A 13,899-nucleotide genomic window follows, 5' to 3' on the forward strand; every position below is an offset into this window, starting at 1 on the left:
TTGTCATATTGTGTCCCCCCTACAAAGCCTATCATTATTTCCTCTGGTAGGGTCCCGCTCAATTACCAGCAGTGGAAAGAGTTATTTGCGCATGTGCAAATTGCGTCGATATGCGATTGCTCATTCAATTTGATTGCAGTAAGAATGGTCCTTAAGAATAATACCTATATCTTGTCTTACTGAAAGGTACATACTTCTACTTAAATTTCTTTATTTATTTTATCGGAGTGTCTATTGCACCGATTATCGGCGCAGCAAAATTCATTTTGCTATCGTACCGATCAAATTTTCAACCAATCATAGAGCGTATCTGTCCACGTGACTCTCCGATTTTTTTTTCAAAAATAATTTAGCTCTGTTTATCATAGGCGAGGCAGCTACAATTTTTGTAGCATTTTGATTTTCTTCATATGAAGAATAACAAATAGCCTTTCTTGAATTTGAAAAAGAAAAAAGGACGATCTTCCGAAAGAGAGAAGCGAAAACTTTACAAAATGCTTCAAAGAAATTTAAAAAATTTGATAAGGCTCAGCTGGAATTGAAATACACATGGTGGAAGAATTCATTAAAAAAAATGTACAGATAACAGTCGCCAATCCAAGTAAGTAAATTTTGTATTGTTTAATTAATTTTTAAAATGTGCTATTTAAAATGAATTATTTAAAATGTGTTAATTGATTAGCAACATCGTTCCTGATGTCACCATGTCAATAGTCACTATAATTACCTTGTAAAGAACATTTTTTAAATAAATTTAACACTCTTGTTTTATATGTTCTCTGACCTGCTATCTCTATTATTTTATATTGTGTCTGCAAGCCCTTATAGAGTTTAGTTTATACATTTTTTATATGTAGTTTGTTTAAAAAAAAAATTTATTTTCCAGAACCTTTACTCAAAATTGTCCAGCTACTGTCTCCAGATAAAAAATTTTTGGAGATAAAATCAATGAATGAGGATCATGACCATGTCCTCTCCGAATCTTTGTTCCGTTCTTCGCCTAAAGAAAGCCTGATACCTGTTGAGCACCAAGAGAAAGTTCAAAAATATGTGAATCTCCAAGTATCTATATTTCTGTTCCATTTCATATAGGTAAAAATTTTTCCTACATTTACTCTAATTATCTCCATTTTCTATCATAATATTGTTTGCATAGTTAAGAGATTATTTTGTTACTCAGAGTGATTTACACTGACTTACATGTGAATATTATAATATCTATTTGAACTTATTGTTGTTTCTCAAACTGTTGTTAATGGAGATTTCTGTATCGTGATCTGCGGCAGAATAATCGCAAAGTCCAGGAAACATCCGGGCAGTGGCCCGCGAGAAACTAAAAGAAATGTCATAGAAAGGGACTGACTCGTAAGGTATAACTTGTAGTTACCCCTAGGCAATTATCTACATATATTTTTTAAAAAATTTGCAAGTTTAAAATCTATTTGGCACCTTGGCAATTGTAGTTGCTTCGCCAGATCACAATACGAAATATCCCCTGTTTTTTTACCTTTACATAATGTTAAATGTATTTTAGTTATATATAAGAGCATAGTAAATTTTCATATGCAGTCCTTGCTTTAAATTTTATGTATCCATAAAATATGGTTAGAATATGGTTAAAATATGGTAGGTCAAATTCTGACTTTGTTTTTGGCCAAGTAAAATAAGTTTTGAGTCAAATTTAATGTTTGTGTTCTAAAAATAAATTCAATGAAATACTTGTAAGTAAAGCAAGTACATTGACTTTAGTTATGCAAACTGTTATAACAATATAATTTTTTTAATAATTTAATGCATGACCCTTATAATAGTATTATACAGTAGGGAACCGATTATCCGGAACGATCGGGACCATTGCTATTCCGGATAACTGATTTTTCCGGTTTTCTGAATCGCTACAAAAAGCCGTTTGTTTATTGTTAAACCCAACAAAAAAAATGTTTTTTTGGAAATAATCTTAAAAAGAAGAATAAATAATGAAGGAATACACTAATAATTATTTCCTAAATGATGGTAAGGTAAACATCTTTCAAAAAAGAAAAAAAAAATCCTAAAATATTATGAGGAAAAAAAAATTTATTTTTAAAAATGGCTCAAAAATTTATCGAATTTCGTTCCGGTTTTTTGGTTTTCCGGTTTTCTGATTTCCGGATAACGGGTTCTGTACTGTATTAGTAAATTTGTTTCTGATTGAGGAAGAATATATCCGGAATGTTACTATCATAAATAGTGATTTTGTGCTGACATTTAATATAATTCATATCTCTTTAAATATCTTTATTCACTTTAAATTATGACAGTATTTTTTATGATAATGTTCTTTTTTTTATTATAAGTTTTACTGTGTAAATATTTTTATTTAAATAGTATTGTAAAAGCTTAAAAATAGAAGTAAATCCAAAAAGTTAATATAAAATGCATATAACAAAATTAAAAGGAGTTTAAATAACGCATCGTCACCAACTCACTAATACATATACATTGATACCTCGAGATACGAGTTTAATTCGTTCCCTAACCTTGCTCGTATCTCAAAGCAATTTTACCCATTGAAATGCCATTAATCCGTTCCGTCCCCAAAAATGCTACCCTCAATTGTTTTTGTTGTGTGTTTTTGAATAAGAAAAATGTATTTATAAATGGCAAATATTTTATAAAAACATAATAAAAGAGATTGTAAAGCAGAAAAAACTGCTTTTATAAAGTGTGCATGCATATTTGTATTTTGGTTACTTAAATGCAACTTACGCACAACTTAAATGCTACTATATGCTTAATTTTAGTCACTGCTTTTCTCTTCACTGGTCTTTGCTTTTTTAGCCAGATTTAAAAAAAACTGTCCAAGGAGGTTTGTTTCTTCCTTTTCAGAATGCTGCAGAAATGAGTTAGGCAATTCTCATTAAATAACTCCGATGTACGACTAGTTTAAACTTTTTCGGGGTGTTTCTTTTCCACGAACTGTGAAATTCTCTTCCACATTCCCAAGAATTCTTTTATCTCATTTGTAGAGATAACCTCCTCCACCTCTGGTTCTTCCTCGAAACCGATTTCTTGCAGTACGCCCGAATGCTCACCCATCACCAGGTCCATGGATTTTCTCAGAGGCACAATCTCCTCCTCCTCTGGCACTTCGAGTTCGAATCCTTCAAAGCTACGGACTTAGCCGACTGCACAATTTTCGGCTATAGACTTCGAGGTTCGGTGGGTGAACGGGAGCATTGTCGAGGACGAGAAGGGCTTGCAAGGCCATTCCTCGTATCTCAAATAACTCGTATGTAAGGGCATTCGTATCTCAAGGTGCCACTGTATTTGAATCTTTTTTATTGTTAAAGACACAATTTTTAACTCTAACATTATAAAATATAAATGCAACAATAATGTGAAAGGAACAAGTATATTAATCTTGCATTAAAACAATTTCAATTTGGTCAGATTTATCATTTTCCCTTCCTTAGCTTTTCTAACTGCACAATTTAGCAAATGAGATTACAATACACAATTTAGCAATTCTTTCTAAAATTAAAAAAAAAATTCATATTTTTTGTTTTGTTTGACATATTTAAAAAAAATCACTCATTAAATGGCCCAAAAATTAATTATATTATTTATGCCGGGTTCCCATCGTCCTTAAAAACTGCTTTATTTTTATTTTAGCAATTTTTATCTTCTGCAATGATTTCTTTTATCTGGCTTTTTTTTTTCTTAAAATATTTTATATTTTTAGGTTTAACGACAACAGTTGTTGGTTTGAAGAGGAAGAAAGGTAATAGGCCCACTCCTTTTACAAGAAAAGCAGTTTTGGAGGGAAAAAAATATGCTTATGAACTGCTTTGTAGACGAAGAGACATTATCGAAAACCATAAATAAAGGCATTTTGAAGAAGAAGCTGCTATAGAATGTGGTATAGAGAAAATTTTTTCTTTTATGGAATCATGTGTTGAAATTAATGAAGTGAAGCTGTTCTTTACTTCTGATGGGTGACTATTGGTTGAAAATGTGATTTTACAAAACCGAGAATGATGACATGGGAATGTTATTCATGCAAACAAGATTGCGGTATGGTGATACTATTTTGTGCGACTCTTATTCGCAGTGGTATCACTATTCCTGTGTCGGCCCTCTGCAGCCTCCAGAACAAAAGTATTGTTAAAAATCTAAGCTTTTTAGACCTTTAGACTTTTTTTTAGCTTATTTTGATTTTCTTCCTGTGAGATATATTTTGAATAGATATTTGTCATGTGTAAGCCAATTTTGAATAAATATTTGTCATGTGTAAGCCAACTTTATATTTTTTTTTTAATTCTGAAACAAACTTTATTTCTTAATTAGTAATTTGTATTGCTTTTTTTTTTTTTTTTTAAATATTTGTTTAACCATTGTCAAATTTCAAGTGAATGTCCACATAAAAACTCATCATTTACCTTTCCTTATTAATTTCTGATGGACTTCAATGACATAAATTTTCCCACCAAGATGTTAAATAATTAAGTTTCTAGGTATAGGTGTTACCTATTTTGATAGAATAGTACTTTACTTTCAATAAATTTGCTTTCAGTATGTTCCTTTTAACTGTAATTTATGTAGTATATGTTTCTTTCAACTTTGTGATTGCTTGCTTCTAATCCTAATTGTATAAATTTATATTTAATTTTTTAAATCTGCTACATTTTTGTCCAATAAAAGTTTAGTTTCTTCCTGCATTTGTGTTTAATGAAATTTTGATAATATACAAGACAGAGCTCACTAAATGTAAATTAGTAGGTTTTTTTGTATTTATAGAAATGTTTCAAGAATAAATTTTTAAAAAATCTACTCCTTTCTTTCCTACACTTAATCTTTAAATATTGATTATAAAATTCCTATTTATCAACTTCCTCTGTTTTATGAAGATTTTACTTTGAAAATTATCTTTCATATTTGATTCTTAATTTAAATAAGTGGAACTTAAAAAAATTTTAACCTCCACAACATATGTATAATATCAAACATATATAGTACCAAACATGGTATTACTTTGATACAGGCACTGAAAAAATTAAATCGTATTTAATTAATTTTAAATCTTAAATGAATCTGAGTTCCAGCAGTTTATCTTCACACAATCTTATTTTTTAACTTATTTTTGTGTCTACTCCAGGTTAGTGAAAGGACATTTTATACTATGTCCCAGGTTCAAAGAACAAGTGCTTTAAATTTCTCAAGAAATACTTAAAGGATTATTTTGTAACTTTGAAGATGTTTAGTTTTTTGCGCATCAGACACAGATCTATAGCAATTCAGTTGAAATTTGAGACTTCTACCCGTAAGGCAGAAAAAATTCTAAGTTTATTTACAATAATTCTCTTAAGTGGTAAAGTGACAAATTTAGCTTTCAGTGGTCCAAAAGTAATCGTAACTTGTTTTGTCAGACAGAGGCAGGGCTGATAACGCTCTGGAAAAATCCCGGATTTTTCGCTATTCTAAGATCGAAGGTTCAGACGTTTCAAAAAATCATTGATCACAGAAGTTTCTGGAAATCAAATTTTCAAAGGCGAAACTTAAAAACACAGTTTATTTCATTTGTTTGTAAGGGAGAGCCAGATACTTTATAAGCTTATATTCCTGATAAATATTTATTTTTTATTAGTAAATGGTTATTATAATCATAAACTCAAGAAAAACATGCAGTAAAACATAAAAGAAATCATACAAAAAAATTTGTTATAAGTTATCACGTATAACGAACAACTTTGTACGATATACTACCTAAAAAAAAATTTTATGCGGTGGTTAGGGACCGCATAAAAAAAGTTGGACTTAAAAAAAATACATCAATGATTTATGAGATAATGCTTTCAATTAAATTAGACCTAAAGAAATTTTAAAAATAATTAATTCTTCATTGTACATGGAGAAGTTTTCAAATTATGCGTTAAATAGTTTGCTGCTACTCGTCGTAAGCCAAAACGCGCATCTTCTGAAAAGGGTTAACAATAGCTTGAAGATAGGATTTCAATTGATTTGTTTCTTGGTACCATAAAATCGGTGATCAGTTTTATGACGACGGTCGACTGGTCAATTGCTTGTAAACCTCATGAAGTGTAACTTTAAACACCAAATTGTATCTCAAAAATTTCAGAGTGACCCTCGTATGTACGTAACTGACTCTGCCTTATCAGGAGATTGTTTAAAATAAATGAACAGAGCATCGCGAAGTCCAGATACATCGTTGTCAAGGAGAGACCACGTAATCAGAGTTCATCCACAACATGTATATGTACATTGATAGGAAAAATTAAACTGGCGCTAACGCCGCTGAGATTCATATACCGCATAAAAATAAATCGCACAAAACCAAAATCGCATAAAAAAGGACCGCACAGAAACAGGATTTACTGTATTTGTAAATTTTAATTACTTCTCCTGGTCATCATAGGTATGTATAAAATTTTAAATATATTCTAAGTAAACTAAGAAATATTGGAAAAAAAAGGAAAAATCTGAAATAGACTAAAATTATGGAAGAAAAAAAACTTAACGCTTTTTTTTTTTGCATCCTGACTGAATTAGGAAGTAATATGACCCTTCATCCATTAGTTACATATGTAGTTTTAGTTTAACACAAAAGAAAAATTCTTGGAAATTGATCATGATCCGATCTAACTGTACAAACAAGTACGCTTTTAAAACATTGCCCCTGTCCCTGAAACTGATATGCCTTCAACCATCAAGATTAGAAGCAAAGCTATTTTAAACTGAAAATATTTTGCCATAGTAAAAACGAATTGACTATCCTTTAATGGCAGAAAGGGATGTTTGTCCTGAAATGTATCGTAACATACATTCCATTCGTTTTTCAGCCTGGAATGTACAATGCTCAACAAAAGGAAAAAAACAACGAACTGGACCACCCTGAATAACTTTTGATTTGATGATAAGATGTCTAGGACTTGAAAGTCTGTACTAAAATTAGCACATTTGAGGTCACCATGGTGACCTCAAATGTGCTAATTTTGGTAAATTGTGCTAATTTTAGTACAGACGATATTTTAAGTGCCAAAATTAAATAGAAATCGCACTTTCTTCCAATAAGCATACCATTTTTGACGGATTTGGATTTCTAAACCCCAAAATATACGGGTAGCAGAGCAGCAGTCCATGAAATATGGCGGTCAAGAAAGTGCTCCGAAGTTTGGACCTCTTAATGTTAATTTTACTTTACGCATTGTGTTACATCAAAATTTTTTAAGCGAATCGAAGAAAATTTTCACACACTTATAAAATTCATTTATCCAAAAATAATTCTCCGTAAAAAATAATTTTTAGTAAACTTTCATTATTTTTTATTATTTTATTCAATTTTGGTAAAAAAAAACTTTTGAAAAGTTATCAAGTTTTTTTGCGTCAGTTTTTAAATAATATAATTTTACATGGCAGAATACAAAATTTGAGCGAAATCAGTCGAATAGTCTCTTAGAAATTGAATTTCAAAAAGGCTAGATATTTAAACTTCGATCTCTCAGGAACTATTCGATCGATTTCGCTCAAATTTTGTCTTGTAAAATTATAATTTTTAAAATGGGTGCAAACAATTGTATACCTACTTTTCAAAAGTTTTTCAACCATTATTGAATAAAATAATGAAAGTTCACTAAAAATTAATTTTTTGCATAGAATTATCTAATTTGCTTTAAAAGTTCTCGAGATGTAGCGAAATACACAAAATAGTAAGATTTACATTAACTTCTCCTGGCTATAAATTGATATATAACCTGATATATATATTGATAAATAACCTGAAATATAATTCTTTACACCTATGGAACTATTTGTTCAACAACCTTAGGTGCTTCATTTTAACACTTCAAGTATTCTGGATCTGCCTAAAGTGTATTTTTTGACAATTGTAAAGGTAATATTTCATTAACGTGAAGTGTTCGCTGCTCTACTCATTACATAACAAGAAAACTGACTAGAGCCTAAAATAGCTATTTTTAACGCAAGTAAATAAGAATGTTGGGCCCAAGCATTATAAATGTGAATGCACACTTTAAATATTGCCGATGATTTCCCCATCATTTTAAATTTAAAAACATTAATCTGAAGACAAAATGTTGAGTGTAGATATAGATTCCTAAAACACGGTTTCAAAGTATCTGTCTTTGGAGCTCCCACTCTGCATTTTTGCATTATAAAACCAAGTGAGAGATTTTCTTGGACGATGGGTTGGATTTTGTCATTGGAATCCGTCATTCACTAAAAATTTTGGAATTAAATGACTAAGCAAAATTAATTACTTTTGATAGTTAAATAAGACAAAAATTAAATTTTTTTGCCATTAAATCCTCGTTATTGGATACATAATTTATTGAAAAAAGTTATTTAATCTTCATTTAATTTATAAGTCAACCACCGAAAATAAATTACATAAAATATATTTGATCAATATGAAGTAAATAACATTAATAATTTATAAGGCAAAATGTTTTCTCTCGCAGTCCCAACAATTCTCTACAAAAATAAATAACTATTAATATTAATATATTATGTTCAAATGCTAGATGTATTATAAAAAGCTGTATCGCAAAACATATTTTCATATATATAAATGTACATATGTATATATATACATATGCCTGGCCATATGTATATATATACATTAATATATATTAATGGTATACCATTAATTCCTCTGTCACTTTATGTAGTGTATTATTATTATTATAAAAACAGTTGAATTTAAATTATAATTATGAAATATTATTATTAAAAAATATTTTTCAACCAGACAATTAAGTTTAATATAATTTATTTAAATAACCGTAATAGCTGTCACCCCGCCCCTAAAACTGTCTCAAAAACTTTATAAATTAAAAGAAAAATAATAATTTCGGAAATTTTGGTACCCTTTGAAATAAATGATAAATAAAAAATAGATATATTTCACCAGAAAAAAAAGTAGGAAAAGACACCTTTATTTGTATATAAAAACTTTATTTAAATTATTAATTAAAATATAAATGAGTCGAAAGAAACAATTAATATATTTAAATAAATCCAATATAATGTTAATAAATAATTTAGTTTTTAAAAATTCTATGAAAAATTTTATACGCTTTAAGAAAAAAAGAAATAATGTTCATTTATTTTTAAATTTTTTGTTGTTGGTGAAACAATGACAACCCATTACCAATTTCACATACACAGGCAGAAAAGCATAACTTATAGCTATTGTACCGATGAATTAGTTTCTGTAAAGTGGCGCTGTTGTCAACGTCGGCTCGATAGCTCTGAGGCTATCTTACCGATAGTCGGTGCAATAGACACTGCCTTATTTTATTTTATTTGTATTGTTGTCGCGCGATAGATTTAAATGTACTCACTTCAACGAATTTAATTTTTAGGTACTACCAATTATGTATTATAGTATACCATTCATAATTTATTTTCTTTTTGGTGGAAGATTTTTGTATCGTAATCTGTCATGGAATAATTGCAGTCTTGGTAACCCACAAGAAACTTTCAAAAGAAAAACATAGGAGGAACCAACTTGTAAATTTTAAGTAACTGGCAAACCTTTCACTTTCTTTTTTTAAAAAAAAAGAGATAAAAATTGTTTTTAAAACCATTTAGCGACAGATCTCGACATGGAAATATACCCTATTTAAGCGTGGTCTTAAGAAAGATACAACTCTTAAATTAGGGGTGCAGAACCTTTTTGATTGAAGGGCCACCTGCACAGCAGGTTGACTAAGAAAGGGCCGCATATATATTTAGACATGTAGACGACAAATGTTGTAATATGTGTTCTAATTTTTTTTATCAATAAACTTAGTAAAATATTTGTAGAAAATTAAAGTGTTCAATTATTACATCTGGGTCAAAAATGAAAAAACTAATACTTTTTTAAAAAATAATTTCCATTTTTATATCATAAAAAATAGATTTATTAAAATAATTAAATAAACATTTGAAGAAGAAAAGAAATGTTTTTTTTTTTTTTAAAATCGTATCACGCAATGCAAAAATTATTCATTTAAAAATAAATTATTATTAAAAAGACTGCAATGCTCACAGGAGGAAAGTAGAAAATAATATTATATATATTTAGTAATATAAATTCAAAATTTACTTTATTATTTCTTTTTAATGATTATTAGGTTTTTTTTTATATAGTAAACGTACACTGACTTCTTTGCATTTCTGTTTTGACTATTTTGCACTTCTGCTTTTTTTTAAAAAAAAAGAATTATATTCAAACAAGTCAATTTCTTGATTTTTTCGATACTTTTAGTTCTAAGATTTGAGAAGGAATTTTTTTGTTGTTTTTATTACAACTCATCATTTTAACGGAACGTCCCATACTATTGATTAATTGTCACTTTTTTCTCTGTACCGTAATATAGATAACCGAGAACATAGAAAACTGAGATTTTCAGTGTTTTAGTTTTGTTTTAGGAACTCAGAATAATTTTTTTTTCTGCTTTTATTTTTAATTAACTCTTCTCTATATAGGCATTTTTATTATGACCCAGCATTTTTCCCAATGAACGTTACTAATAAGCTTCATTTTGTAGCAATTCCTTTCTTCTATACATATGGCAATGTGAAAAATTTAAATTCGATATGCTGAATTTAGATTTTCATTTAAAAAATTAAGAGAGTCTTTTGTTTTGGTTTAGTTTTTTTTTCTTTAAAAAAAAACTTCTCTTTTTACAGACATTTTTATTATAATGCAGCAATTTTTAGAACATTTCTGTTAGACACATTCTTGACCTGTTCTGGTAATTGGAAAACTGAGATGTTCAGCTTTAAAATTTCTATTCGGAAATTAAGATAAATTTTTATTTTCTCTGTTTCGCTTTTGTATATAATCTTTAGTTCTTATAGAGATGCATTTTCCAAAGCGCTTCTAATAGGCCTTATTTTTTAGCGTTGTTTTATGAACACGTTTTTTTTAGAAAATATTATTCTTAGCATTGAACTTTTGGTTTCAGTGTTGCTATGCTCTGCTGAAGAATTTTATTTGGCCCCGAATATACGGTATTCGGCAGATTTTTATTATTTTTTTTGCCGAACATTTAGTACTAGACCAAATCACAATTCGTTACCACATTCGAACGAATGATAATAGTCGCTAGTCCGAAATATTGTACCAAATACCATTCATAACTGAAATACCGCATCAGAAAGTGTTTATTTACATGCTCGTATAGAAATTCGCCTCTCGTAATAACATTGCAGTTAATAATAATAACATGGAAAAGTATAACATATAAAAAAAAATCGCTTAAATTAATGGAACTCAGCACGAATAAAGCATGTCAAATGAGCGATTATCGATTATCTAATAAAATTATCGGAATTTTCAAATCTACCTGGGAATGCATAGCAATAACTACCCAAGGAAAACGGTTGAAAAAAAGAAAGAACTGCCAAAAGTGCGCCAAAAGGTGATTATTTAAATGGGCGATCTGAAACTCGCGTGTTGTAATAATATCGTTATAAAAATTCAGGATTTTCGAAATTATGTTGAAAAGCGGAAATAAGTGCTTAAAAAATCATTTTGATATATGATAAAATCGGCTTAAAGAAAGCGCGGTAAACATGCATTTACTATAGAATCAATAAAAATTGAGAGCTTCACAACGTGATGACTCAAAAGTGCAATAAGAAAATTTAAGAAATTTTGTATATTTGAAATTTTTGTTTATTTTTTATTGAGTTCAGAAACTCTTGCGGCCCGCACCTCAGTGGTCGGAGGGCCGCAGGTTGTGCACCCCTATCTTAAATAAATAGCTATTTCTTTACAAATGTATATAAATGTAAGAAAGTGAAATGTTTATAAAGAAGTGAAATATTTAAAAAGAAATTAAGAATTTTATTTTAAAATTTTAGGCCTGTCAATCTACTATGGATAAAGAATCATCGAAATCGTTATTTTCTCTACTGTGCTGTCCTAATATATACCGAATTAACTTTGAATCCTCTAGTTTAAATGAAGTACTTTCAGTTTTCGAGGACGAAATATTACTGGATTGCTGTTCATCATCAGCAGAATATGCTCTTGTTGAATACCTCACTCGCATAGTGGAGCCAATCGGATGGAAAGCTGTCTGGAGGTCAACTAGAAAATCTTCTATTGTTGATTCAGAGTTAGATTTCATAGTGGAAGTAATACTTGTATTGGCTTTTTTATTATAAAATATGAATTTTTTATTGTCGATATAAATCTTCCTGGTAGCATTTTGATTATTCAGAGCTAGATTTCATAGTGGAAGTAATACTTGTATTGGCTTTTTTATTGTAAAATAAGAATTTTTATAGTAGATATAAATTTTCCTGGTAGCATTTCATTGTTTTGTTGATTCAGAGCTAGATTTCATAATGGAAATAATATTTGTATTAGCTTTTTTATTTTAAAATATGAATTTTTATAGTAGATATAAATTTTCCTGGTAGCGTTTCATTGTTTTGTTGATTTAGAGCTAGATTTCATAATGGAAGTAATATTTGTATTAGCTTTTTTATTTTAAAATATGAATTTTTATAGTAGATATAAATTTTCCTGATAGCATTTCATTGTTTTGTTGATTCAGAGCTAGATTTCATAATGGAAGTAATATTTGTATTGTCTTTTTTGTTTTAAAATACGATTTTTTATAGTAGACATAAATTTTCCGGGTAGCACATTTCATTGTATTGAATATTTTGACCCTTTGCCTGCTGCAGGCATATATAAAAGCTTTGCTAACTGCCTCGGGTGTACATATAAGCCTTTCTGTAGTATGCAAAGTGTCACTATCAGTAAAACTACTGACACTGCTTTGGAGTGCAATAGAATGACCTTGAGAGCAGAGTTGGAAAGATTTAGGACAGAATGTAACATGCCCATGGTTTAAACTGTCCAAATCTAATTCCCTTAAATTATGTCACAATTTAAAAAAAAAATTGTGAAAAATGAAGTGTTGCTTTTTGAACCTGAAACAAAATGAAGACTTTTTGTTTTTATTAAAAAAGTTTATTATTATATTTTATATTGTATTTATTATCCTTATGCAAAGGCATAATTTATCAGTATTAAAACCATGTTTAAGAGATAAGGTATTCAGTGAATTGTGGAGCTTAAAAAGTTATAAATCTTTTCATATTATATTATTTTTCTTCAATAAGTTAAAGCAACAAAAAATGAATTTTTTCTTCAATAAGTTAAAGTAAATTGTGTAAAAAGTATAAAATATTTATTGATATATGTAATTATTATGTGTACAATGGTTACACATATCGAATTTTTATAAATGTTCAAGGTTTTGGACACTTTAAGACAAAAAACTCAAATCCCCTGTCCGAAACCCCAACCCTGCCTGAGAGTGTTTTCAGACAAGAATAGAAAGTAGATCATGGTTGAGCAGTTATATTGATTGTGTTTCTTTCAAGTAGTTCACACTTTTTTGCTATTATTTGACTTCTGTTTTTGTTTCTGTGTGTGAGAATTTTTTTTTTTTTTTGTAAATATGTCTGAGGAATTTAAGCTATTATTTTCCTTCATCTTTTGAATTTATAAATTATTTCAGATGAAGACAACTCTGATTGCAACTTGCAATTTTTTTTATTATTATGATGGGTTTTTTTTTTGGTAAAAGTAAACAGTTTTTAGATTTAAAAGTAAACAGCCTCTTTTTCTGCAATAGGCATTAAAACTATGAGCGCTTCTGTGGAAACCGGTAGTACTGGGAACTGAAAGTATAAGAGCTCATTTCTATTATAAAGTATAAGTTTATAATACTGTTTTCAAGATCTTTAACTCTAAACAGCTATGGTTAAAATGACCAGAGTTAACATTGCATTTGGGTAAAATAGTGCTATCAAGAGTTAAAAAGTGTTTATTTTATATTAAAAAAATACCTGCATTTTTTATCT

General features: G+C 28.9%; 1 protein-coding gene and 1 long non-coding RNA gene across 6 annotated transcripts in view; both read left to right on the forward strand.

Moving 5' to 3' along the window:
* Nucleotides 1-223: 223 nt before the first annotated feature.
* LOC122270607 (uncharacterized) lies at nt 224-4,700 on the forward strand. The gene is made up of 3 exons (XR_015433871.1): nt 224-601; nt 887-1,092; nt 3,725-4,700. It is a non-coding gene; the product is annotated as an uncharacterized LOC122270607 (long non-coding RNA).
* Nucleotides 4,701-9,294: 4,594 nt separating this feature from the next.
* LOC122272628 (uncharacterized) overlaps nt 9,295-13,899 on the forward strand; it is a 44,691-nt gene continuing 40,086 nt past the window's right edge. Inside the window, exons 1-2 of one of the 5 annotated variants that reach the window (XM_087164599.1) lie at nt 9,295-9,383; nt 11,878-12,153. The gene's annotated coding sequence lies outside the window, so the exon portion shown is untranslated. Of the gene's footprint in view, nt 9,543-11,877; nt 12,154-12,185; nt 12,260-12,560; nt 12,599-13,899 lie in introns of those variants that run through there. The other 4 variants (XM_087164598.1, XM_087164601.1, XM_087164600.1 and 1 more) reach the window with 4 other exon arrangements.

Source organism: Parasteatoda tepidariorum, chromosome 5, assembly GCF_982258835.1.
Source record: "Parasteatoda tepidariorum strain Cologne lab strain chromosome 5, Ptep-v5.0, whole genome shotgun sequence".
Lineage (NCBI taxonomy): Eukaryota > Metazoa > Arthropoda > Arachnida > Araneae > Theridiidae > Parasteatoda > Parasteatoda tepidariorum.